Genomic DNA, 27,443 nt, shown 5'->3' on the forward strand with positions numbered 1-27,443 from the left:
CCTGTTCCTCGGCTCGGGCCAAGGCTCCAGTGCCCGCCCCGTTCCCAGGCTGGCCCTCTCCCAGTCCACAGCCCATCCTTCAGCAACGCCTTCAAAGTCTCCAAACGCAAGCCCTCCTCCCACCCAGGCCCAGCCCCACCACCTCTGGTCTGGACTGATGCTGGGGTCTCCCACTGGCCTGCCAGCTTCTACTCTTGCTCACCCACCCTACAGTCCTTTCTCCAGTAGGCATCACTCTGTAACTCCTGGCCCTGCATGCCTCGTTTCTCAGCCCCTCTTCCTCAAGGGCTGCCCAGCTGTGAGGTGTGAGGGCCTCTGTGCTGGTCCCAGCTCAAAGCCCATCCAGAGCTCCATAAGGCCAACTGCCTCTCCTCAGGCCTCTGCTGAAATGGCCCCTCATCCGAGAGGCCTTTCCTGAGAAGGGCTCCAGAGAAGGGCTCCAGAGAAGAGCTCCGATTTCACGCCTGCCCCCTTTTCCCACCTTATTTTTCTCTGTGGCATTTATTACTCCCTAATCTTATATTATGGATTTACTTATCTGGTTTCTTCTGTCTACTCTGTTACAATTTAGGCTCTATGAGGGCAATGCCATGGTCTAACCTATTCACCCATGGATGCCATGCTGGGCACAGAGAACAATGCCTCATGTGTAGCAGGCACTCAGTGAGTATGCGCTGAAGGAAGAATGAACAAACCACTGCACGTTCATCCTTGGGAGAAACAGGCCCACACCCATGGGTGATCCCAACCCAGCACGACAGCAGTGCTGGGGCCAACAGATGTGCACAGGGAGGGTGGCACTAGGGAGAGGCCACTAGCTCTACCCAGAGGTCAGGGGAGCTTCCTGGAAGAAACGACAAACCACCTCCAGGCTCCTCCCTGGCCCTCCAGGGTCCCTGTCATAAGCCACCCCCCAGTGAGGGGATGAAGGAGAGGCTGGTCTGACCAGCTGTGCTGACCCAGGAGTCTATAAGTATTCAGAGCTGGTGCCTGCATCCCTCCTGCCTGGCAGGAGGAGACCTGGGCAAGGCTCCCCAGAGAGCAGAGGGGCTTGGTTTAAACACCACGGATCCCACCACTGAGGGAGAGGTCATCTGGGATCCCCAGCTTTGCCTGCCCTTTCCTCCCGAACACACAGCATCCTGCCTCTTCCCCTCTAATCACTGGAGCACCGAGGGAGGGAGCAACAGAAGCAGGGGCAGCAAGGACAAACCTGAGCTTCCTCGAGGAGTTTAGAACTTTGCTGAGTGAAGCTCCAATTCCTCAGCCTCCGGTGCAAGCCTCCGGTGCTCCATGCCAGCCCTGGCCCCGCCACTCCCCAGAGACACTCCAAACTCCCCTACCACTGCACCTTTGCTCAGGGTGGGCCTACCCTGCCGCCCTAAACTTTCCCTGCCTGTCACAACCCTACATCCATGACTTTCTTCATCCAAGCATTATTTATAATGACAGAACATCAGAAACCATCAAAATACACAACAGAGAATTGGCTAAACGCACCATGGTACACGCAGGCTGAAACATTACACTGCCATTAAAAATCACATTATAGAAGACTATTTAATGATGGGAAAATGATCTTGGTATGGGATTAAGTGTAAAAGGCAAGTTAGAAAACAGTAAGTACAGCTTGATCCCAATTATGTCATAAATACATGTTTTGTAGAAGACTGACGGGCTAAACACCCAAGCGCTCACACTTTTCTATAGAGAACACACATTACTTTTTTTATAACCAGAAAAATAAAATGTTTGAAAAGCACCTTACAGACTTCACGGCTTAGCCCAGGTGTCACCTGTTCCAACAAGCCCTGCCAGACCCCCAGCTGACTGTGGTCCTCCTGCCCTGCGTCAGCTCCCGCCTGCATCTCCCCGCCCACTGAGCTCCCAATGCCCCCGGGCTGTGGTGCCTGTGGGTGCTGCCGTCTGCCTGGGCAGTGGGGAGGCTGCTCACGCTCCTGCCCCCTGCCCTTGTCACCCCAGTTGCTGCACAGACAATCCTGACGCCATCTTCTCACCCATCTCTCAGCAGCAATTACAGGTTAAACTGGAGGGACTAATTAGCTGCTCATTCTACCCAGAGCCAACTAATTAGCAGAAACATATATATATATATATATATGTATGTATACATATACACGTATACATACATACATATATACATATATACGTATGTATATATACGTGTATATGTATACATACATATATGTATATACATACATATACACATATATACACATATATGTGTAGATCTACACATATATACACATATATATATATATATTTTTTTTTTTTTTTTTTGAGACGGAGTCTCGCTCTGTCACCCAGGCTGGAGTGCAGTGGCGTGATCTCGGCTCACTGCAAGCTCCACCTCCCGGGTTCACGCCATTCTCCTGCCTCAGCCTCCCGAGTAGCTGGGACTACAGGCGCCTGCCACCACGCTCTGCTAATTTTTTGTATTTTTTTAGTAGAGACGGGGTTTTACCATGTTAGCCAGGATGGTCTCGATCTCCTGACCTTGTGATCTGCCCGCCTCGGCTTCCCAAAGCAGAAATATTTTGATGGTGCTAACTGGGCTTCGGAGCAAGGCCTAGTGCCTGGGAAGGAAATCCAGGCCTCCGCTCCCACCAGCTTCCCAGTGTGAGGACAGGGCTGGCTAAGCCTCAGCCACATACAACCGTCACCCTATCCCTCAGAAGAAGTGAGTCCAGGCCTGCCACCAGGCTTCTTCCTCTGAAAAATGAGGACAATACGCCAGGCCAGCCTGCTGCCCTGAGCCCACCCCACCGTTCCCTCTGTTTAGCAAAGTCCCTCTGCAGCCCTCTCATGGGTGACAGAGGCCTGTTGAGAACAGGGGATTGGCCCAGATATGGGGTAGAGGTGACTTGTCCAAGGTCATGAGCAAGCCAGGGGTCAAGCCAGGCAGCAACCCAGGTCCCCCTCCTTCCCCATCTCCCACTTCTCTGGGACATGCTGTCATTTCTCCACATCCCCTCACACGGACCATGAAGTGAGAGGACCTGTCACCTCCCACATTCTGGGGGTCCTGCTCCTCGTGATACAGTCCAAGAACACATCTCCTCTGTTCACAGAGCCAAGGTCACCTGGCTGCCAATGCCTGTCGCACAAACACACCTGGGGTCTGAGCCTTATCCCGCCCTGAAGGTGTCTAGACCCTCATGCTGTCTCTGGTGTGAAGCCCTGTTAAACTCCACACATTAGAGCCAATGTCAGCCTCTTGACAGTTTCTTGGACCCTGATTGTCTCAGTCCACATGTTCTGGCTCCCTCCTGACCTGAAGTCAGGCACACATTTGGTCAACAACGTGACAGGACCAAGGACAGAGCCCTGCAGCCTGCCCTTAGAGACCTCCCATGCCACGCGGGAACCCATTAGCCGGCACTGTCTGTGAAACCCACTTGCTGGGAAGAACGCCCCATGCTTCCAAGCTGCCTGCCGGGGCCCTGCTTCAGCCAGGGCTGGCAGCAAGTGGCATCGCCACAGCAAACCTCCTGGACGTGGCTGCATGTGGGGAGGGAGAGACGAGGAAATCCCCAGAAAGATGGCCCCATGACAGCCTCCCCTACAGACCCCACACCCTCCATGCCCCGCCACTCAGAGTGGCATCTTACCTCGGGCTGGGTGGGTGTCTGGGGAGTACAGCTGGGCAGGGCTCAGCCTGGGCTGGACTCAGTTGCCCTCTCTGCCTGTGGGCACTGGAGCCTCAGGGCCTGTGGGTGCCGGAGGCTGTGGGGAGAAAGAAGAGGTGGCTGTCAGCTAGAGCAGGGCAGCAGGTGGTCGGGGTGCAGTGGGGGCCACGCCTGCAAATGGGGTCTGATCCCGCCTGGCTGAGCCATTAAAAACTCATACATCCCCCCCACACACACTCTGACACGCACACACTTGCACACACTCACACATGTACTCTCATTCACTGGCAAACTCATGCTTACACACATAGATGTGTTGTCAATTGTGCATGCCCACATGTGCGTGCGGACGCGCACACACACACACACTCATGGCACTAGCTGGGGGCAGGCAGGGCTCTGGGAAGCACAGAGTTTGTGGCCCCAGGCAGGCTGGAGTCTGACTATGCCTCTCCCACCATCCGGCTCTGTGGCCCTGCGAAAGCCACTTCTCTTATCCATAAAAGAAAAATACTATCTCTCCTGCCAGGACTGCTGGGAAGATAGAGAGAGAGAAGGGACACATGGCCTGGCTCACAGTAGGTGTGCAGCCAATGCCACTGCCTGCCTTCCTCCCCAGCCAGTTCCCAGGAGGCAGGCCCCAGGCTGACCCCGAGAGGGGATGATGGGCAGCACCGGGGTGCCTCCCTTGGGCCTCAGCCTCAACTTCCCAACCCCCATCTACTCACCCTCCCATTCCCCAGCCTCTCCTGCCTTTTTTTTTTAAGAGGTGGAGTCTTGCTCTGCCACCCAGGCTGGAGGGCAGTGGTGCCATCATGGTTCACTGTAGCCCAAACTCCTGGGCTCCAGCGATCCTCCCACCTCAGCCTCCCAAGGAGCTGGGACTACAGTTGTCTGTATCACCACACCTGGCTAATTTTTTAATTTTTTTGTAAACTATGTTGCCCAGGCTGGTCTCAAACTCCTGGCCTCAAGCAGTTCTCCTGCCTTGACCTCCCACAGTGCTGGGATTATCGGCGGAGCCATCATGCCCAGCCATCCTACTTTATTTCTTCATCATATATTCTCCAAGGGTTCCTCTAGACCAGACCCTCCATCCTCTGTGAGTAGGGGAGGGCGCTAGGAAGTTCTGGTTCCTTGGCAAGGCTCTGAGGCGTCCATGGTGCAGGACATAACCTCAGTTCAAAGTCCAAGGAAGTGGGTTAACTCCTAGCTCTCCCTCCTTCTGGCGAGGTGGCCCTGGGGAAAGCTTCTTCCTCTGTACCTCAGTTTCTTCAACCTCTCAGACCAAGTCCCAAATATCTTTCTGAGCTGCTGCAGAGAGGTTTCAATCAGATCTGTGTTTCCCAAAGTAGGAGACACATGCTTCTGGGGGTGCACAAGGGGATTTTGTGGTGTGCAGACAAATGTTTTCATTTTCATAGCTATGTGTTTCTCTTTCTGTGTATTGGAAAAAAAAACATGACAGGCACATCACAGGTGTGATTTCCGGATGTGTGCTTGGGGAGCATCGTGGTAATCCACCTTCAAACGAAAGTCAACACGAAGACAAGGATTAAGAAAACACAAGTGCAGGTGGTGCCCAGGGGTGGCTTCAACCGTGATGGTGAAAGGGAAGCTCAGGAAGCTGGCATCGAACCAGCACCTGGCTCCCAGCAGCCCTTGAGAGGGCAAGCATCTTCCGCCTTCCCTGGAGGGCCAGACCAGCCCCTCCTTTCTGCTCGATTCCCTGTTGGGTGCCATCCAGCACAGGCCTAGGACCCCAGGGGCATTCACAAGGCCTTCCAGATGGGATAGATGGAAGGATGGGTGGATGGGGCTCCAAGGTGACTGCTATAATGTGGGCAGAAGATGGAAAAGCCCTCAGGGCCCCTCCCAGAATCAACATTCTATCAAATCCAAGATGCAAATGTTGGAATTTCTAGCCGCGTGGTAGGTGAAGACGTAGGAGATGCTTTGGGGCCAGGGTCTTCCTATATTATGGGCTGCAGACTTCTCCAAGGAGGCAGAGAAGTGGGTGCTGAGCAGGCTCCAGGGCCCACTTTGGCTTTCCAATCCTGACAACAGAGCCACAAAGCAGCCCAGACCAGTGAAGAGAGGCCTGCCCAGCCCCACGGTTCACCAGCCCCAAACTAGGCCCCTGTTGCCAGCTGGCCCTGGGTGCATCTCCCACTGGTTGTTGATCCTGGAGGACAGGACAGAACATAGTGGTGCCAGCCTGGGACACAGGGGTAGCAGAGCCTGGGCAACTCCTCAGGCCCGGGTACCCCAAGCCAGGTCTAGTCAGACAGCGGCACTGTCAGCGGCCTCCTGAGCTGGATCCCGATAGACTGGCACAAGCCAGCCAGGCCCAGGCCAACCCGGGCAGCCCTGTCCCTGGAAGGCCTCCAGACCACCTGGCTGGCGGCCCTGAGCCCAGCTCCACCTGAGCTGGCAGGGTAAGCCATCCCCACAGTGCCATTCCGGGCCCCCGGCTGCCATGCTCCAAGACAATGAATGGCCCTCCCGCTCCCTTCCCCCCAAACCTTCCAAATCTTCCTAAAGCTCCCACCCTCCTCTGTGGCATCACAAGGAGTTGCTATGGAAATGGGACCACAGGCAGAGCATGACAATGATTTGGGGCAGGGGAGGAGACGCAGTGGGAGCCGGGCACTCTCCTGGACACGAGGTCTGCCAGTGTGCCAGGTCCCAAGAAAGATATGAAACCCCAGCTGCAGGTCTCACAGCCAAGGAGGGTGGAGGGGGCTGCAGCCAAGGTTGGGGGCCTCCTACCTGCCCTCTTGGCTCCTTGCCACCCCAGTGGAGCCCAGGGAGCTCTCAGCCTGTGTAGTCTGTGTGTTCAGCAGAATGAACAAATGCCCCGGAGAATGTGAGACCTCCACAGAAACAGCTATTCAAGGACTCTGACAAAGTGGGTTCAGCACTGAGTGGGGCTGGCACCCGGTACACACTCAGCAAACAATGATCAGAAAGCAGGGCCCTGGTATGTGTGCTGTGTGGGTATGTCACGTAGGCCTGTGACTGCTCTGGACAACATGGCGCATAATCACAGAGCTTGAGAGGCCCACGCCCACTGCACAGATCGGGAGACTGAGGTCCAACCAGGGTCAGGGTCACACAGAAAGTCAACCAAAAAGCCAAGCCCAGAGCCCAGGTCTCCTCTTCCCCAGACCTGGGCCCTCTGATCAATACCCCTAACTATTTCCTCATTATTCATTCTACTTTTATTAAGTACCTACCATGTGTTTGGTCACTGGAACAGAGAGATATAAAGGACACTGCTCTTGCTCAGAGGAGACAGACCATCATGATCAGAGGGCAGGCGCCAGGCCAGAAGGCCAGGGACTGCAGGAGCCCAGGGAAGGGTCCCTCAGAGTTTTAGATTATGCACTTCTGAGCCATGCTTCTAAGAGACCTCTGAGTTTCCCCAACTTTTCTCCCAGCTGCTCCCACAGCCCAAGGCCCCCTTACAGTCCACCTGGGGCCCACACCTCCAGGAGGTAAAGGGTGGTATTTCTCATTAGCACCCCAGGCCCCAGGAATGAGGGACTGTGAGGAAAGTGCCTTGCTACCCAGAAGTAACTCAAAGAATGTGGGCCCCAGACTTGCCTCCTCCTCCCCCAGCCTCAGCAGCTCCCGCTTTGTTCATTAGGTCCTTGCCCTTTCTCTCTCTCTTTCCTGGGCACCTCCCATGAGCCAGGCATGACACTGAGCCTGGGGTGAGCAGAGAACCAGTGAGCCCTGCTGGCCACCATTCTGATGGAAGGAACACAAGTCCCTATCTCTGTCAGCAGCATGCAAGCTCTCCCCTGTGATTTTTGGTGGGTTTTGTTTTCTTTTCTTTTTTCTGAGGGATGGGGCTGTATTGAGAGAGTAAGAGGGAACACCTTCCAGAGTTTGGCTTGGAAGAACCGCCAGCTGTGTGTGTGCCATGTCTCCCAGCGGCTGTGACAGCCTCCCAGGACCTATGCTACACAGGTGGAAACCAAGGCCCTGAGAGGTGGCCAGGTGGACTCCAGGAAGCTCAGCACTGAGAAGGCAGGACGGGGAAAGAGCCACAAGGAAAGAAGGGAGGGCCAGGTCCAGAGCTGTGGGAAGGGAGGAAGAAGCTGTCTTGGAAGGCTTCCTGATGGAGGAGGGACTAGGATTGGCTCAGAGCCCTCCCTTGGGCTCTGGCAGGAAAAGAGTCTCTTCCAGAGAGAGAACCAGGCCAGGGCCTCCCCTTCCAGCCCACATGACTTGGGGCTAGGCTGGCAGGTGGAGGGCAAGGGGGGCACATTCCATGACAGCTGCCATCCTGTCCCCAACTCACTAAGGGCTGCCACCACTGCCACCTCACGTCCCTAGTTACTGCTGTCTGATGGGAAACCAGCCTGGGGACGGGAAAACAGCAGAGACAGAGGAGTGGGGGCAGAGCATATGAGAGACAGAGGCTCTGAGACAGACAGAGCAGCAGTGACCCCAAAGCCAGCTGGACAGAGGGAGAGTAGAGAGCTGAAGACGGAGATGGAGCTGAAGATGGAGATGGAGCATGGACGGATGAGGCCACCCCTCCCCTCCCCCAGAGCCAGGCCTGCAGCTGCCGAGAGGAACAGACACACAGCTGGGAAGGAGCCTACAAACCAGGGCTTTGCAAAGATTTTTCAGCAATAAAATTCTTATTTGAAATGAAATCTGATGCAGTGGAGGAAGCGTTTCTATGCCAGACATTAAATCCAGAAGCCATAAAGTGAAAATTCAACAAATCCAACTACTGTACATAAACGTGTAAAACATCCGTACAGCAAAAGACACATAAACAAAGTTAAAAGGTAAATGAGACAATGGAAGAAAATGTTGCTAATATGCAAAGAGCCCCTACAAATCAATAAGAAAAAAGACAAAAGAAGAGAAAAATTGGCAGTGAATTAGAAATCTGCAGAGGAGGAATTAAATTGGCCAATAAATGCATGAAAAGATGTTCTATCTCACTAGCAATCAGGGAAATGCAAATGAAAGCGACATGCTACCATTTTTTGCCTATCAGATTGGGAAAAATTTAAATGACTGATAACAAGCAGTGCTGGCAAGGATGTGGGGAAATGAGCACTCCCAGACCATTGGATGAAGGGGGAATTGGCTCAACCTTTGGAAGGGTAATTTGGCAACATTGATTAACATTTTAACCCAAACACTCTACAACCTAGTAATTCCACTTCTGGGAGCCTCTCCCATGAAATAATAGCACAAGCATTCATGTATACATGCTCAAGGGTGCTCATGGAAACATTGCTGGTAAGACCGAAAAAGAAATTGGAAATGGCCTAAACGTTTATCGATAAGAGAAAGTTCAAATAAAATATAGCATGTCCACACTATGGAACACTCTGCAGCCATCTGACAGAGTGAGGCACGTCTATGTATAACAATAGAGAAAAAAATCAAGCTGTAAAATGCTATTTCAGCATGAGCCCATTTCTGTAATTAACGATTTGTTGCTATATGCCCCAAAAGGCTGGAGGACAGCACGCCAAGCTTTACAGCAATCACCTCCGAGCAGTGGGACAAGTGGGCTTTCATGGCCTGTTTTCCACAAATGTATTGTTGGGTCTTCTGTTGTAATCAGAAAAACAAAATCAATAAAGAGTTAATGGGGTTTTTTTTTTTAATCCTTCTCAGACCCTAATAGGAAATGCAGATCTAAGCAGGGCTGCTCTGGCTAAAGGGGGAGGGGACCAACATCCATCCATTCAGCCCCATCCAGTCCCAGCCCCACCCTCGTATCCTGAGGCCCCTTCTGGAAACGCTAGGGCTCTAGGACCAGTTTGAGAACCTCAGCTGGAGACCGTGGAACCCATGCCTACGCTCCCCCAGGCCAAGGTCGACAGGGGCAGAAGGTTGCTCGAGGTACACCGGCAGCCAGGGCCTGTGACTCCTCAGCAGGGCTCCGGGCCTCCCAGGCGAGGGTCAGGGGTTTCTCTAGGTATCCAGAAAACCCTGAGATGGTCACAGCCCTGGGGAACCCAGAATTGGGGCTGAGGGATAAAGGGAACATAGAAAGGGCCTTTGCAGAAAACTCCAGGAAAGGGGGCTTCAAGGCTCCAGTGCTGCAGGAAGGGAGAGAGGGAGGAAAAGAGGGAGAAGCTGGCGTGTGTTTCTCCCTATACATACAGAGAGTCGGGGGATGAGCCCATGGGGTGTGTGGAGGTGACTGGGGCATGCAGGTATGTGGTGCTTACAGATAGAGGGCACATGTGGGTCTGCGGAGGTGAACTCTGGAGGGTGTGTGGGTTCCAAGCGGTGCAGAGGCGTGTCTGTAATCTAGAATCAGTGTGTGTGTATGTGTGTTGTCACTCTCGGGGATGACAGCAAAGAGACAGCATTTGTGTGTCTGGAGGGAGAAGAATACAGCAGACCCATGTATATGTGTGCATAGTGTGTGTAGTATGTCCTGTGCCCCCGGGTGTTCCCCCAAGGTGTGTGTGTGTGTTTGTGTGTATGTTAGAAGGTATAGGCAGCCAGCAGGCCTGCAGAGGGGCCAGGAGCAGGTGGCAAACTGCAGAGATCAGGCCATTCTGGAAATGCCCCTCCCACTTGTAAGTCAATCAACAAATTCAGAGAAAACTGCCCAGAAGGAGCATAAGGCCCCCTCCAGTTCCAGAAGGCCCCCTTCCCTTGAACAATTGTTTGCACAGCTCGTGTTCCACCTGCCTCCAGGAAGCAGGGACTGCGGGAACCAGCAAACTCCTCCTAATGAGTGGTGAATGACACTCTCTACCTGGGTCTGAGCCGCAACTAACACAACTTCCTGGAGGTCTCCTGTCCCCACCTCCACACTCACCCATGTTCCATCTGCAGCTGCCACGGGAGCACTCCAAAATGCAGATCCAACCACATGGCTGCCCGCTCCACACCCTTCTATGGCTCCCTATTGCTCCCTGCCCGCACTCCTTACTGGGACCACCAGGCCCCCTGGGGCCCATCCCCAAGTGGCCTTCAGCTTCACGTCTGACCCCAGTGCCTCCCAATACTACCCTCCAATCAGACTGGGCCTCCTGTGTTCCTCAACAGAACTGAGCCTCCAAACCTTTGCACCTGCTGTTCCCCCTGGGGGATGCCTGTCCTCCCTGACCAGTCCCCACCACCCTCTAAGAAGCCTCTCCCTACAGGGCTGGAGTGAAGCCCCTCTGCTACACCCACCCTGTGCTCACCTCTGTCCCACCCTCATCCCCTAAGCTGCAACTGCTGACAGGTCTGGCTTCCCCAGGGGTAGGGGCTGGGTCTTGCTCTTCTCTGTACCCTAGAACCCAGCCTAGGCCTAGCACAGAGGAGGCATTGGGCACAAATGTTATAGACTGAGCCAGGAGTGGTGGCACACACCTCTAGTCCCAGCTACTCAGGAGGCTGAGGTGGCAGGATCGCTTGAGCCCAGGAGTCTGAAGCTGCAGTGAGCTAAGACCACACCGCTGCACTCCCTGGGTGACAGAGCGAGACCCCCATCCCCAAACAAACAAACAGACAAACAAAAAATCTGAAGGAAAAAAAAAAAAGATGTTTATAGAATGAATGAATGGGTTCTCACAGTGATATAGTTTGGATGTTCCCTCCAAATCTCATGGTGAAAGGTAATTTCCAGTGTTGGAGGTGGGGCCTAGTGGGAGGTGGCTGGGTCATGGGGGTGGATCCCTCATGACTTGGTGCTGTCCTCGTGATAGCTGAGTTCTCAATAGATCTGAGATCTGGCCGTTTGAAAGTATGTGGCACTCCCCCATCTCTCTCACTCCTACTTTCACCCTGTGAAGTGCCTGTTCCTGCTTCACCTTCTGCCATGAGTAAAAGCTCCTGAGGCCTCCCCAGAAGCTGAGCAGATGTTGCCACCATGCTTCCAATACAGCCTGCAGATCCATGAGCCAATTAAACCTCTTTTCTTTATAAATTACCCAGTCTCAGGAATTTCTTTATAGCAACACAAGAACAGCCTAATACACACAGTTCTCAGCCCCTAAGCCACGCACAGTGGGCCCTTCTTAAGGCAGCAGGGTAGAGCAGAAAGGGTGTGGCCTGGGGGCTGGGACACCTAGCATCTCATCCTAGGTAGCACAACAGGTGACATTAATCATGTCACCTGGGGAATGAGTAAAGCAGGAGTTCCCAACAGGGTTCACAGGGAGGGAGGACTACAGAGGTCTGTGAGCCCCAAAACTGCACAAAACTGGCTATGATGATTCACATGCAGGAGGGGCTGGGCCCCCATCTCTAACACAGGGCCATGGCTTTCATCAGATTCCTCCAGGGGCCCCCAGCCCAAAGATCCAGAAGCACCAGGCAGGAACAGCGCAAGGCTCACCCCCAAAGGAATGCAGACTCGCACGATATGCACCGCACAGCAGGACAGAGTGCTGAGGGGAGGGACTAGTGCAAGTCATGTGGCCCCGGGTCCCAAGCCAAGATCCCTGTGTGAGTCCCTAGAAGTAGATGGCCAGAGAGGGGAGGGAGCTGTCCAAGGCAGGCAAGCTGTCTGGGTAAGGGGTGAGCTCCCCATCGGGGAGGGCGAGAGCACAGGCTGGATAGGCAGAGGTCAGAGTGAGTGAGCGACAACCCTGAGTCTCATTCTCAGACTCTTGGCCTCAGCTTCTCCATCTTACACCCGGGGCTAGACAAGGTGGTTCACGTGAGTCTATCTGAGTGTGTGCAAGGATGTGCAGGGGTGTGGCTGGCCTGGCCCCGGCTCCAGGCTGGAGGGCTGAGAGGTCTGTGCAGTCTGCCAACCCAGCAGCGGCCTGAGGCCCACTTCTCTCGTCCTCCTGCTTCCCAGCTGCAGCAGGCTACTGGCTGCCTGGGCTGTCCCACACTGCTAAGTGAGCCTGCAGAGCCCCAGGTCCCTGCTGGGTACTGTGGTTACCACCTCCCACGTTATAGTGACCATAGAAATGACAGGAGTGAGAGGGTTCATTATGAGCCTGGGGCCGAGGGAGCCCAGGGGCTGGATGGGAGTGCTGAGCATGGCTGGCAGCCAAGCCCAGGCCACATGGTCTCAGTGCCCCCCCTCCCCAACTGCTTCTGACCCCTCCAGGGGCCTCCCTCAGCCTGGCCTGGGTCACAAAGGGAGTTGGTGGTATATTTGAGCCAGGATCCCAAGCCTCGCACCCTCGGCTGGGCTTACTCTGGGCACCAATGCACCTTGTCCCCCTTGGACAACTCTGTGCATACCTCAGCACCCCCTAATCCTGCCAGAAAGAGATGGCCAGCATTGGGGTTCCAACAGACTAATTCAAATGCAGGCCTGCGGTGTTCCCTGGATCCAGCCACCTGAGCCTCAGTTTCCTCCTCTCTAAAACAGAGTACAAAAATTGCCCTCCTACTCCTGCTGGGAAGATTAATAAGGGCAGGGGTGCACCATATGACAGAACAGAACAGAGACCTTCCACCCACCCTCCATCTCTGGGCCTCAATTTCCCCATCTCTAAGCAAGAGGGTTACTCTGAATGATACCCGAGGTCCCCAGAGTCTGATGCTTTGTGGGAGGCCTGCCCAGGTGCCCAGCCCATGCCTAGCTGGGCCTGCCGTGGAAGGACAAACTGCAAGGCAGAGACCGTGGCCTGCCCTCAGGGGGCTCTCTGCTAGTTGGCAGATGAGAGCTGTGGCTGTGGAGCAAGGGCACTGTCTACTTAGCAAAACTGTGTGGAAGTGCCCATGGCAGGGCTTCCAAACTGGTGGTCTCGGTGCCTCTGTGTTGCCACAGTCTCTACCACCCCATATTGCATCACACCCAGCCAGCTCCATGCATTTCCTCCACGCATTTCCTGCCGGGCCCCTGTAGGCTCCAAGGGCCACAAGAAGCTTAAAAATGGGAACAAGTGTGAGCTGGGCATTGATCAAGTAAGGTTTCTTGAAGGAGACAGGACAAGAGGGCCAAGGACTCACAGGAGGCCTTGAATACCCAGATGAGGATCACACAGACACCCAGAACCACTGATGGTCTTCCATGTACCCCCTCTCCTCAGGCAGGGATACCTGACCCCACCCGGGGCTGACCTCAGAGCTGTGACCCCGGCAGAGGGCTTTGGCGGGAGTGGGGAGCTAAGCTAGAGGTTCCCTCCACCTCTTCTCGGCAGCTATGGACTGTGAGTCCATCCCGGAGAAATCAGTCCTGGTTGGTGATGTCCAGCAGCTGCCGAAGCCTCATTGCAAACAGCGATGCCACTGGTGAGTGCCATCTGACCACGGAGGGCTTCCCAGCAGATTAAGAGCAATGCTGGCCCCAGACTCATTCATATTCCAGTCTGGCTGCCGGCTTCAATATGGCTGAGAGACGCAAGGGCAGAGGCGGCCCTCCGAGAATACCCAGTGATGATTCCTCTCCGATTCCAATTTATTTTCTATCATTAATGGTTTTGAAAAGCCCCACATTCTCTGCAAACAGGAAGAAGCACAGGGCTCAGGAGGAGAGGTGAGGAAGAGGGTCGAGGGCGGAGGGGTACTCGGCAGAAGTGGAGCAGGCAGCAGCCTGGGTTCAAATCCCCTCCCCAGCTCCACCTGCCTTCAGGGCCCTGGGGCAAGCTTGACCTACATCTGTCCATAGGGGATGGGCATCCTGTTCTGCCCACCCCAGGGGACTGTTTTCAGATCTACCTAGGGGTCAGAGGTGAGTGGGCTTTACAAACTGTAAAGGGCTATACACTTGAGGAAAAGAGAATGAAGCAAACCTGACCACAGCAGCAGAGGCCTATGAACTGGACGCCTGCTTCCTCAGATATTCCAGGGGACCCCGACCCCCCAGTCCAGGGAAGAACTGGAGTGCCTCTCCCCACAGCACAGGCAGAGGAGGTGAACGCCAGGATCTGGGTCTCCAGGCTTGTCTCAAATTCACACCACTATCCTCCCATCTCCCCCCAGGCTGGTGGTGACCAGCCTCCCAGCCAGCATCTCTCCTGCCCCATCATCCACACTATGGAGCCAGAGGGATCTTCCCTGCATGAGTCTCCTGCTTGGAACCCTTCCAGGGCTCCCCGTTACCTTGAGATCAAGTCCAAACTCCCCAACTGCCATGCAAAGCTCTCCCAAGTAGCTCAGGCCCATCTGGGCAGCCTCGGCTCCAGCCACACCCAGCTTCTCAGAGGTCACCCTTCCCTGCCTTCGCATGCTGTTTCCTGTCTGGAATTCCTTCCTCCTTGACCCAGTTCATCCCATCTCCTACCCCTTCTTCAAGGCGCAGTCCAGATGCTTCTCTTTCCTGCAGCCTTCCCCGAGTCCCCCGGCATGCCCTGCTCTGGGCTACTCATACCCAGGACCCACCTGTAGTGCAACTCAGTAACGTAGTGATTATGTTTGTGTGGTGGTGCCCCCTCTAATCAGTGAGCTCTCCTGGGCAGGGGCTGCTTCGGATTCATCCTGTGCATTCCCAGTGCTTGGCAAAGTGCCTGGCTGCCAGTGGAGCTGTTTATCCAACTGGCCAACCTTAATGGAACACCCATTACGTGTCAGGCTCTGTCCCGGGTGCAGCAGCCAGTCCTGGCCCTCAAGTTGCTTCAAACGGATGTGCTCAGGGAACCTCTAGGGAATGAATGGACATATAATCACTCTGTAATGGGGAAACTGAGGCGCAAAGAGGCAAAAATGCCCTGTTCATGGGTGTTCCTGCCTCCCTGCGCACATCTCTTCTACTCCATTTCTCTCCCAGGACCACAGCAGCAGTGCAGAGAACTCAAAACGAAAGGTTAGAGTCAAAACAGGGGGAAAGAAAGGAAGAAGAAAATCTGGTGGATTTTCCCCTTTCTTCCATAATGTAAAGAAAATTGCTTTTGCCAACTATCACAGCTTAAAAGCAATTAGAGTTTTTGGAGGGGACTCTGGGCACGAGCAGAAGCAACAGAGCGAGCGCCCGGCACGGAATTTTTCCAGCGTTCGTTTGTATCAAGCAAAAGAAAAAAGGCGTTAAGAGCAGCAACTTCCAGCAGCAGAGATGGTGAAGACAAAATATTTACAGTCTCTGAGGGAGGGGCCTGGAAGGGGCCAAGGACCTCCTCTGGTCCCCACCCAGCTCCACATTCTAGGAGGCAGGGAATGGGGTGGAAAAAATCAAAGATAAGGAGATGAGCCTTACCCATGCAGGCTTGGGGCAAGGGGGAGAGAAGCCCCCAGCTGCCCCCTGCTCACTCACCCCTTCCCCACCACCCACGGCCCCCAGTCACCAGAGATCCATCCTGTAAACCTCAGACCTGGACACAATTCTCCCCTGCTCAAAATCCAGAGAACATCCACCACTGCAAGCTGGCACTGGAGGCCTGCACAGCCTGGGCCCCTCTCCAGCCTCATCTGCAGATGCTCCCCAATGTGGCACAGTGCCCTGACTGTCTTCTGAGAAGCCACAGTCAGTCTCGCCGCAAGGCCTTTGCCCAGATATAGGAGCATAAGGATGCATTCCTGTATCGGGGTAAAGGCCTTGAGAGGGAGGTGAGGCAGGTTTGAGGATCTGGATCCAGTGCAGGGAAGCTGAGCCAAGATCACACAGCCCTAGACCCGAATGCTGGCCTGCCAGCCAGGCCTCTGCTGCTGAATCCCTCCTTCACCTGGACTTTCGCTGGACTCTTGACCTCCTCCCTCCAAATACAGAGCAGACACCTCTTCCTGAAACCACACTGCCTTCGTCCCAGCTGCAGCACAGACTCCCCTCTGTCTGGCACACAGACACAGCCTCCTGTAGAAGCAATGCTCCTATGTTCAAATGCCAGCTCCTCCATTCATTAGCTGCGTGATCTCCACCAAGTCCCTCAATCTCTCTGAGCCTCAGTTTCCTCATCTGTTAAATGGGGATAGTAATAGTGCACAGCTCATGGGGTTGTTGTTAGGATTAAATGAGGTAATACAGGTAAAGCATCTGGCACTGTGCCCAACACTTAACAGGGGTTCAGTGAACTCCCATCTGCCCTATTTCACGCTCAACCCTCAGGTGTGACTCCCCAGGCCTCGGATGGCCCATATATGCACACTCAGGCTCCCACTCCACATGCAGTCACCCAACAAATGCTCACTTGGAAGGCACGTGCCGGCTAGGAGCAAAGGGCACTGGAGGCTCTAATGAGCCTTGCACACACATGGAGGCCCAATCCCTGAGCACAGGGCCAGGATCCTCCCATTTTGCTTGGCTTAGGAAGGATTCCTCCAAGAACGCTGGTAAGCCTCAGCCAGAGCCCTTAGAATCTGCCAGGCCAGGTGGAGGAGGTGAATGGAGGTTCAGCCTCCCAGAGGGACGAAGAGCATGCCTTCCCTCCAGCCCGAGGCCTGCAGGTCAGCTCTCAGCCACCCTCCCAGCCCTACTGGACAAAGGCGAGCACCAAAACCCAGCAGGTAGTGATGAGGATGAGAGCAGAAACCAGGCCTCAAAGGCAGCGGGATCCGGGGAAGCCAGGCAGTCCTGAACTCAAATCTCACCCCCCCCCCCCAACCAGGCAGGTGACCAACCTGAACCTCAGTTTCCTCATTTGTAAAATGGAGTCGATAATGCCCACCTTGCAGAACAGCTGTGCACACAAATGAGGGTAACGTTCTTCCAGGTCCCTCTGGGATCTAGCATATAGTCACTGTGGGAACACACAGAGGCTATGCCCCGCCCCGACCCGATTCCTGGACTATAAGCATGGTGCCCTCCCCCCACCCCCACAGCACTGGGAGAGCAGAGGGTAGGCCTGGTGGGCTGAGGGGACACCAAGGACCCGTGCTGTTTCCTGTGACCCTTCCAGTCTACTTCCTGCCTGGCAGGGGGGTGAAGGACCAACCTACAGCCAGCCATGACCCGTCCTCCCCACCTGGCTCTCAGAGCAGAGGACGCCCAGCCCCTGCCTCATTTTGCCAGGGAAGAAACATTTGCCCAGGAGAGGTGGCAACATGCCCCTGTCTCACAGCTCCCATTGAGCCACTCGTCCGAGGTGAGGTGGCTTCCTCTCCTTCCCCAACCGCAGAGAACACACAGGCTTCCTGTGGGTCTGGTGGCGCTGCAGGGCTGGAGAGCAGGGATCAGGAGGTGTCCTGATGTCTCTGCCTTTCACTCCCACTCTGGCTGCCTTTCTCCCAGTGGCCTCTCCCACCCTCCTCCCCCAGTGACCTCAAGAATAAGCCCAACAGTAAGCCTGGCACTAGTCAGGGCACTCCTCCTTGCTGTGGGGGCTCACTATGGACAGGAGACCAGTCTCGGCCCCAGATGGCTGAGCCTCAGGACACTCCACTGAGGCCTCCTCCCCAACCTGCACAGCTCTTCTCCTCTCGGGTAAGTAACTAGGCACGCACACAAACACACACACACACACACACACATGCATACACATGCACACACACACACACATACACAAGCACACACACACGGGTAAGTAACTAGGCTCACACACACACATACACATGCACACACACACACACGTGCACACACACACACACACAGAGGAATCTAGGGAGGAGAGGGAGAGGGACAGCGAGGAGGGCAGACTCTAATAGGGGAATCCTAGGCCCATCCCCCAGGATGACTGGCAGCCCTTCCGCAGCTGATCCAGCCTCCCGGCTCTGTACCCAGGGGAGCACTAGTGGGTCCTGAACGACAAGCCCATGTGGCCTGGAAGCAGAGGATCCCGGGACTGAGAAGCCAGATGCCTGACTTATTGCCAAGGCTCTGCAGTACTTCACCATGAGACATGAGACAGAACTGGCCACTCCCTGTGCCTCAGTTTCCTATCTGGAGCCTAGAGGAGGAATGAGATCATCTCTAAGTACGCCTTCTAGTTCCAGCATTCTGTGACTCCATACCTGTGACCTCTGGGACCCCTCAGGGAGTCCCAAGCATCGGAGAGTACTGGGGGAGGAATCACCCTAACCCCAAGGAGGCGGGGAAGCCCAGGGAGACCTGTAGCTACCTTGGGCTGGCAAAGGGCACTCATTCTGCCGCAGCCTCCCAGGGAGGAGTCCAGGCTCGGGCAGGAGGCCGGAAGACAGAGGAGAGCTCCTCAGTAGGGCCTCAGGCAGCCCGAGGCCCTCCCGGATGTCCACATATCCCCCAGAAGCTCACCCCCTTGAGTTTCACTTCCTATCTGTTCCGAGGTTACAGAGTCTTTGGTCCAGCCCAGATCTCAGGTGCAGCCCCAAGCCCCCAACACCCCCACACCCCAATTCCCACAGCTGTCCAGACCCGATCCCAACCCCTCCTGCCAGGCCAGCCTTCCCACCACCTTCCCGGTTGCTCCCACAGGGTGGCCGGTGGGGGCAGCCCAGCTGCTTGTGCCAATAGAGGCTCCCCTGGCCCTGCATGGCCCAAGCCTGATAACATTCTCCTAAATTAAACAATAAACAAGAAGTTGTGTTAGATTTTCCTGACGCTGCAGTTCCTGATTAATCCTCACAGCAAACAAGAGAGAGAATTAACCTAAAAGAGGGTCACTTCCTGTTTCCAGGTGGACCCTCCAGCCTAAGCCAGAGGAACCTGTTCAGAGGGGTCCAGCTCCAGACCACCTCTCCCCTCCCCCACCTCTCCTGTGTCTGCCCAATCCTGGGCTACATCTGCAGCCTGCCTCCTAGATCCCACCTACGCAAGTTGGGAGCAGGCACTCCAGCCTGGGGTTTTCCTGGCTGTGCCTGTGGCTTCCTGGGCAGGGGTGGGTGGGGTGGCCAGGGCCTCAGGGCCTTTGGAGAGGACCCTCCCCTTCACTGCTATGTGACCTTGGACAGGCCAAGTCACTTCAGAGGCCTCAGTCCGCTCATCTATCAGATTCGTTATCTCCCAAGGATAAAATGAAAAAAATTTGAGACCACTTATGATTAGGCAGAAATATTTTATCTTATTTTTTAGAGATGGATGCTGAAATGTTTAGGGGTGAAAGGGCTTGATGTCTATAATTTAAAATACTCTGGAAAAAACAGATAAAGCAAAATGTGGGAAAATGTCAACAATTGTTAAATCTAGATGAAGGGTATACGGGAGTTCCCTGTACTATTCTCTCTACTTTTTCGTATGTCTGAAAATGTTCCCAACAAAATTAAAAAAAAAAAAAAATAGCACAGTCACGTGAGCCAGGCAGGAGCCCCACAGACAATGCCTGGTGCTCCTGGTATGCCTGAAAGGCAACTGGGTCTCTGAAGTAGGTTAAACATCCCCCCGCCATCTCCTTTATGTTGTTTCCCTAGAAATCGCTTTTCACAAATTCCACTGAGCCCTAGCTGCACATTTAAAAGCCTTAACACATTCAGAAGCCAGACGCTGCCCTTTATTGAGGTGACTGCTGTCTTGTGACCACACCTCCCCCACCCACCAGGCTCCCCATGCCCTCTGCAGAGCAGCCCAGGGCTGGGGGTCCTGATACTGATTCCATCCTCATGCAGCCACCATCCTCTCGGAGCCTCAGAATACCCCTACCGGTGGAGCAGAAATGATGACAAGTCAGTAACTGCCCGGGCATCTCATTCAAAGGCAAAGTGTCACCGGACAAAGAGACTGAAATCTCCACTTAACAGATGGGAAAGCTGAGGCCCAGGGCCAGAAGAGACTGGAAGCAAAATAAGGAAGGTGGAGAATAGAGGGTGGAGGAGGTGGGCAAAAGCTCCCCAGCTGCTCCAACTCCCCCTCCTCCCCAGCCCTCTAGCCCCACCCTGGCGGTGTGGGTCGCAGACAGGGGGGCTTGCGTCTCTTTCTCTGCCTCCTGTTTATTGAGCTTCCTGGTCAGAAATAAATGGCCATGATTGCAATCTCCCAGCCAGGCCCAGCTGACCCTCGCCAACAATGGCCAGGCTCGCCTCCGTGGATCGATAATGGAGATTTATCAGTACCCCAAATGATCAATCACTAATTGCTGAGTGCCGTGCAATTCATCGGGGAGAGTTATGTATGGCCAGTGACTGGGTGGCCCCGCCCCATCCTGGCACAGCCATCAGGGACAAGGAGGACCGTATCTATGATGAGCGTCTCAGCAGCAAAGCAGCCCATAACTCGGGAGCTTCTCAAACAGATGTTTTGGGCCTAGCCCAAATCCCCAGGCCTAAGGGACTACCCAGGGAGGAGGTGTCAGTGGCCACAGAGGCCCCAAGGGAGGCACTGCATGACCCCTATCAGCCTAGTTGGCCCCCAGGCACGCCCAAGGAACACAAGATGGATAAGCCCAGTCCCTGCCACCAAGGTGCTCCCAAGTCAAAACAAAGACAAACCGCCCCCAGTCCTTGCACATAGTGGGTACACAGTAAATAATAAATGTTCCCTAAATTTAAGCTGATACACTGCTCTCAGAGTTCTGAGGAAGGATGGGCTGCTTCCAGGAGGGGTGGCCAATAGAAGGTTTTTTTTTTAATGAGGCATTTGGGCTAAGCCTTAAAAAGTGGGTGGGATCTCCACGGACAGGGATGGGGGAGAACTCTCAGGTGGAAGGACCATGGAGGAGGACAGCGACAGCCCACCTGATTGGCTGGAGCCTGGGGACACAGAGAGATGCTTGGGAGAGAGGGCTGGGGTAGGACATAGGGTTGGGCAAGGTGCCAAGGGGTCAGAATGCCAGCCTGGAGGTAACAGGGAGTGCTGGGAGGGTGTTGGGTGAGAGCGTGACAGCCAGCCTGGGCTTGGGAAGGTCTGTCCATGGTTTCCACCAGGCTGCATGCCCCAAGAGGGCAGAGGCTGGTCCTACTCATCCCTGTTCCTATAGCACCCAGAACAGCCAGGCCCAGAAGAGGCGCCCAAACAGTGATACGTTGAATGATCATAGATCATCAAATTACAGGACAGGGGAGTCCTGGAATTACAGCCGTGAAATAGCATGTTTTTATAATGCCCTGCCATGTAGAAAAATACGTATTAGAGCCTCAAAAATAGCCTTGTAAGGCAGGCAGGGAGATCATTTTGTCCCGTGTCCAAAGGGGAAAGCCGAGGCTCAAAGAAGACAGTGATCTGTCTAAGGTTATACACCTTACACAAAGAAAGGGCCAGGGCCCAGCGCCCTCCCCACCCTGCCCCAGAAGGCTCAGGCCTGCTCGCCTTAGCATGGCCAGGGTTGCCTGGGAGGTGAAGGTCCATCCCTCACTCGTCCCTCGGCTCTCCTGCCCCCGAGGAAGCCCCCCCAATCTCAGCCCCTCCCTGTGCTGGGGCAGATGAGAAATACAGCAGATGCTGCCTCATTGAGCATCCTTCATTCCAGCCCCAGCTGAGACTGGCTACCAGTCCATGACAGCCTGTCCTTGTACCTATAATGGAAACAGGGCCAAGAAGGGAGTCTCTAGAACCCCCAAGTTGGTTTAGACAGAAGACAAAGCCACTCCTCCCCCAGTCTCCACCCCAGAAGTTTGGAAAGCCTCACTGTGGAGCAAGAACACTGGACCAGGAGTCCAGAGACAGGGTCAAGCCTAACTCACTGTGTGGCTTCTGGAGACTCACTTCCCACCGTGCCCTCAGTTTTCTCATCTGTGAAACGGAACAATGTTGTCTGCCTACTTTATTGGAACTACCATGAGGACTAAACAAAAGAAGGAGTATAAAAACACAAAATTATAAAGCAGATTTTGCCGTGGAAAATAATAATAATAAGGCTCCTCTTTACTTCTACCTGGACATTGAAACTCCAACCTGACCCACTTCCCTTTCCTGCAGAGGGCAAAACATCAGCTAACATTTACTGAGATCCTACAATGCCTCTGGCTAGTGGCTGCTTCACATGCATTATTTCCAAGTGGGCTATGGTAGACTTCATCCCCGCATGATACCCATGAGGAAAGTGAGGCTCAGTAAAGTGACTTGTCCAAGCTCACCCAGCTTGAAGCAGCTGAGCCAAGATTCAAACCCATTTCCATCTGGCATCCAAGCCCAGGCCCTTTGGATTCACCAGACTGATTCGAGGAGCCACTCCATACCCCAAAGTCTCAGAGTTTCATAATCAGCGCTTAGGGTGTGGGGATATGTCACATACACACACACTCCACTGAGGCCAGTGACCCTGACATCAGAGGCACTGTGCCACCCCATGGTAAGGCCATCAGAGCTGGGTGGGGCATGTGAGGAGGGTGGCTGGCACAGCTGGCCTTGAGCTAATTGGATCAGTCCTGGACATGGAGCTGCCTATCCGGCTACCCTGGCAGATGGGTGCTGGAACTGGGCCACCTGCCAAGGCCCAGTCTCCATGTCCAAACCAACCTGGACACCGAAGTTCCACTTTAGCCTCCTCTCGCCCTGACCCTGGTGGCTAGCAGTGCCCACACAGATCCAGAAGACCATGGTGGCAGCTGCTATCCCTCCTCCAGCGGCTGACACCTCCCCTGATGTGGCCATATGGCCCCATATGCTCTCCGACAGCTGGAGTGCTGAAACAACTGCCTAAGGACGTCCTCTGCAGAGGCCCTGAGGCCCCGGCCACCCCACCCACCCCTGCCCAGCAAGCACAGGCACAGCCAGAAAAACCCAAGACTGCAGTGCCCACTCCCAACTTGCTTAGTGACCTTGTGCTAGCCACTGCCCCGCTCTAGGCCTCAAGCTCTTCCTCTATCAAATAGCAATGCCAAACAGCCCTCTACCCCTTTTCCTTCATAGCCCTCCTCCGAGGTTACAAAATCCCACTCAAACTCACTCCAGTTATCCATGGAGACAAACAAATGTGTCCACTTTACAGACACAGAAACTGAGGCAGAGCCATGGGCCTCAGGGGCTTACTGAAGTGCACACAGTGGCAAGGCCAGTACTGGAGGCTGCATCTATGACTTCAGGACACTTGCCACCTCTGTATGCCCAGGTGGTGGGACTGGTGAATCCTGAGCCCTCGCGGAACTCTGACGACCTAGATCACCCCACCCAGGTCTTCCCAGCACCTGGACAACCCCACCCAAGACCACCAGAGAAGTGGTTTATATCGCACATCTAATTGTGTTCCTCCAGAACTTCAACGCTGCAAGCCCTGAATTCAGAATCAGCCCACACTCCTCAGATGGGCACTGAGGATCCTCTTCTGTCTGGTGCCAACCTTCTCCATGCCCCCGTGTGAACTACTCCACTGCAAACACGTTCTACCCTTGACCAGCGCTTCCCACCTCCATGCCTTTGCCAGCGCCGTGCCATCTTCCTAGAAAGCCCCACTCACGTTCGCATTCTCCATTCACTCATTTAGTCAACAATTCTTTACTGAGCATAGATCAAGTGCCGGAAAATCTCAGCAGGTCAAGGCCCCGCCAGTCCCCTCCTTCTGAAACAGCCCCTTGCCACTCCCCCACTGAGCCTCTTGGTTACCCAGCCGGCTTCACTAATACTCAGAGGTATGGGTCCAAATCTGTTTCCCCTTTGAGAGCCCATCCAGGGAGGGGCCCAGGCTCATCACTGGTATCCCCAGCACTCAGTCCAGGTCTCAAGCCAGAAGATACCTCCAAATGTGAAGTGAGGCTCCAGGCCATGGAGAGTAAGAGCCAAGGTGTGGTTCCTGGGAACAGGGGTCTGGGCCCCAGAAGCCCACGGAAGAAACTCTGAGACTGGTCAGGGTAGCCCTCAGCCCCCACAAAGCTATGCCTGAGAGGTCAGGGGCAGCTTTTCCACCTTGAGTCACCCCAAGGCCCAGCCCACTCAATAAATTCTTATCACTGGGTTTGTTAGAATATCTTTACAATTTAAAACACAAATATAGCAGGGTCAGGTCTTGCCTGGGGAGGGAAATTAAGGGGGTCACACTGGGCACTGCTCCCTCCCGGTCAGGAGGCTGGGGTGAGGAAGTGGCTGTTTTCCTAAAGGGGGCAGCCAGTAGGGGCGGGGAGCCCCTGGCTGGAATTTTCACCCCCGGCAGAATAGACCAGGGGCCAAATAAGTGCCCCTGGTCTCCCCCTCACCATGACTTGGGACCCCAAATGAAGGGTTCATTTTGCGGAGTTGGTTGGGGTGGGAGTGGAGGTACCAGAAGAACCGGGGCAGGGGTTCAAGCAGGCATGGATGATAGGGGTGGAACCAAGCTAGGCGTCTTGCCATGCTCCAGCCACCTGGATGTCAACCAGAGCTTTGGTCAACAAAGGACTTTTGGTCAGGAGGCAAAAGTCTGGAGCTTAGGGAGCCACAGGTGAAGAGGAAGAGGAGCTGAAAGAGAGAGAGAAGAAAAAAACAATGGCAAAGAAAGGCCATTATCAGCCAGAGCCAACAAGGGAGGAGCGGGGAGAGGCAGAGAGAGGCCGCCCGGGACGGGGAAGCCAGCAAAGGCTGAGGAGGCCACCGCCAGGATCCAGCAGGCCCAGCCCCACCCCCAGTGGTAACTCCCGGGCAGCAGCTCAACCCCGAAGGCCCTGGGGATGACTCCAGGCTGCCAGCAGGACTGAAGGAAGTCACAGAAGCCTGCCTGGGGCTGACAGCTCTGACCTCCTGTTCTTCAGGTGGGCCACCTGGGGAGGAAGTGGCCACAATAGCCACCAGAGTCCCCTCCAATTCCCCCAGTGCACATTTAGATCTCCACGGGGCATCTTTGGCCCACAGAGGGGCTCTAGGATGGAGAGGGTAGGAAGGCTTCTGGGGCCCAAACACAAGGACAATGCCAGGACCCAGCATAGAGTGCCAGGCTGGGCGGGAGTGATTCGGATCCCTGGGATGGTAGTGAACTCCCAGAGCTGTGCAGAGGATGCCAGAAGCCGGGCTTCCAAACCATCAAGCAAAGCACTGACAGCCTCTGGCCCCAAATCCAGGAAGCACATATTTAACCAAGCTAGGGTCAAAAGGTCCCACAGGTCAGGAGCTTTTGCTCAACTGCCTCCAGCTGAGAACAGCCACCGGCCCAGTAAACGTGCCACACGCAGCAGGAGCCTGCCTGCCAGGTCAATAAAGAAGGCCTGGGTGCCCTCCATGCCTCACCAAAGACCAGGGTCAGCGGATACCCTCGCAGTGGAAAAGGGCTGTCCTAAGACTTAGAAAACTACCTCCATCTCTGCCACAAAATCCTCCTCTGTGAAATGGATAAGAAACTTGCCCACCGGTCCTGCATTCTCACAAAGTGGCTGAGAGATTCCAGAAGGATAATGGAGGTGGAAGTAAGGTTTAAGCCTGAAAGCTGATATTACCATAGACATTACCATACTCCAGAGACCCAGGTAGATACTGACTGGTCCAGCCACCACACCCTTCCACACAGCATCCAGGCTGAGATCAAGACTTCTAACCACACAGGTTCACAGGCGAGTGGCAGGAAAGAAGGCATATGAATGGGGGCTGCTTGGGATCCCAGCAGTTACAACCCCAGGGAAGTCCAAGTTGGAAGGACTCAGGAGCAACCAGAGAAGGCTTCCTAGAGGAGGAAAAACCTGCCCTGGAAACAAGGAGGATGAGGAACCTGCAGGAGTCCTGACCCCAGATCCTTCCTTGGGCCTCTCACTCCAGGAGACACGGGGTTCTCTCCCTCTCAGAGGCACCATCTTGGACCACAGCTTTCCATCCCATCTTCCACAGGACTGGCTGGGTTGGCAGTTAGGGGTGTGGGGAGGTTCCCTCAGGCAGCCAGTACAGGTCCAGAGTGTGGGAGGAGACTCACAAGGGGAGAGGGTACAAAGCACAGCCACAACCTCAATGCAGAGTGAGGCACGCGGGGGCATGGCTCCAAGCAGGGACGGGGCACCAGGCCGGCAGACCTGGAGACGCCCCCTCCCATCCCCGGCCTCTTGGGAGCTCCTGAGGGTCCAGGTCGGGTGGGGCGCGCCTTGCGGCAAGTTCCCTTCTTCCAGCCACCGTCCTGAGGAGCAGAAGGCGCGGGGACACACACATACACGCCCGGGCACGTCGCCGCACTCTCCCAACTGAACCTTGGTGTCTTCCTCCTGCCTGCAAAGACATCCCAGGCCCTGGGCCTGGGAGCTGTCCCCGCGCGGTCCTGCCTGACCGTAGCGGGGTCATAGTAATCTGGCGCCCGGAGCGGCTCCAGCGCGGCGCCGCGGGCCTAGGTGGGTGTCCCAGAGAGCGGGCGGCTGCGCGACTGAGGAGCTGGAGGTGCACCCCTCCGCCCGCCAGGCGGCCCGGCCCGCGTCCCCGCCCCACTCCCCTCGCGTTCTCTTCTCTGGAAAGGAAGGCCGGAGTTGCACCCTGAAAGCGCCTCCGTCCCCACCCCTCCCGGCCCGCCGCGCCCCAGGGGCTCCACAAAGTTGCTGCAAGTCGCCGGGGCTGCAGCGGCAGGTGAGGGTGAGGCGGGGCCGCGGCCTGGGGTGCCGAGCACGCCCCTCCCAGCCCCAAGCGTGCACGCCCCCCACGGACGCGCACCCAGCACCCCACCCCCGCTGCTGCCCCCGAGGCTCCCGCCCAATCAGAGGCCGCGCACGCCGCGCCGCCGGCGGGCAGACACACCGGTTCCCCGGCCTGCGCCCCTGCGGCCCTGGCCCCGCTGCAGCGTCCCGGCCCGGCCACACTCACCGTCCCGGGCGCGCCGTCCGCGCGCGGCTCCGCTCCGGGCCGGCATCCCCTGGCTCGGCTGCCTCCGGTCCCCGCTCCGGCTCCGGTTCCCGCTCCGCAGGGCTCGGCTCCGCGGTGGTGGCCGCGGCGGCGAGCGCAGCAGGGAGGGCGTGTGTATGTGCGTGAGAGCGCGCAGCGTGTGCATGTGCGTGTGCGCGGGAGGGTCCCGGCTTCCCTGCGCGTCCCGCTCCTGCCTCCTGCTCGCCACGCTGCGATGCCGGCAGAATCTCTACCGCGCGCCCCCACTGCCCGGCGCCCACACTCGCGCACACACGCGCACACCCAGCTCCGCACTCCCGACTCGCCCTCCTGGAGCGCTCACAAAGACCCCCTGCCGGGACGGCCGGAGCCTGCGGAGCGCGGCCCTGGGCCCCTCCGGGACCCGCCGGCCTCAGGTGCCCCGTTGATCCCCGTAGGGA

At 55.6% G+C, this 27,443-nt stretch overlaps 1 protein-coding gene across 3 annotated transcripts in view; it reads right to left on the reverse strand.

Moving 5' to 3' along the window:
• LINGO1 (leucine rich repeat and Ig domain containing 1) overlaps positions 1 to 27,443 on the reverse strand; it is a 208,335-nt gene that overhangs the window by 180,624 nt on the left and 268 nt on the right. For 2 of the 3 annotated variants that reach the window (XM_019011270.4, XM_063698751.1), the window contains exons 1-2: positions 26,986 to 27,092; positions 3,633 to 3,747 (exon numbers count right to left, since the gene is read on the reverse strand). The gene's annotated coding sequence lies outside the window, so the exon portion shown is untranslated. Of the gene's footprint in view, positions 1 to 3,632; positions 3,748 to 26,985; positions 27,093 to 27,443 lie in introns of those variants that run through there. The other variant, XM_055363906.2, reaches the window with a different exon arrangement.

The sequence above is a fragment of the Gorilla gorilla genome, chromosome 16 (genome assembly GCF_029281585.2).
Source record: "Gorilla gorilla gorilla isolate KB3781 chromosome 16, NHGRI_mGorGor1-v2.1_pri, whole genome shotgun sequence".
Taxonomy (NCBI): Eukaryota; Metazoa; Chordata; class Mammalia; order Primates; family Hominidae; genus Gorilla; species Gorilla gorilla.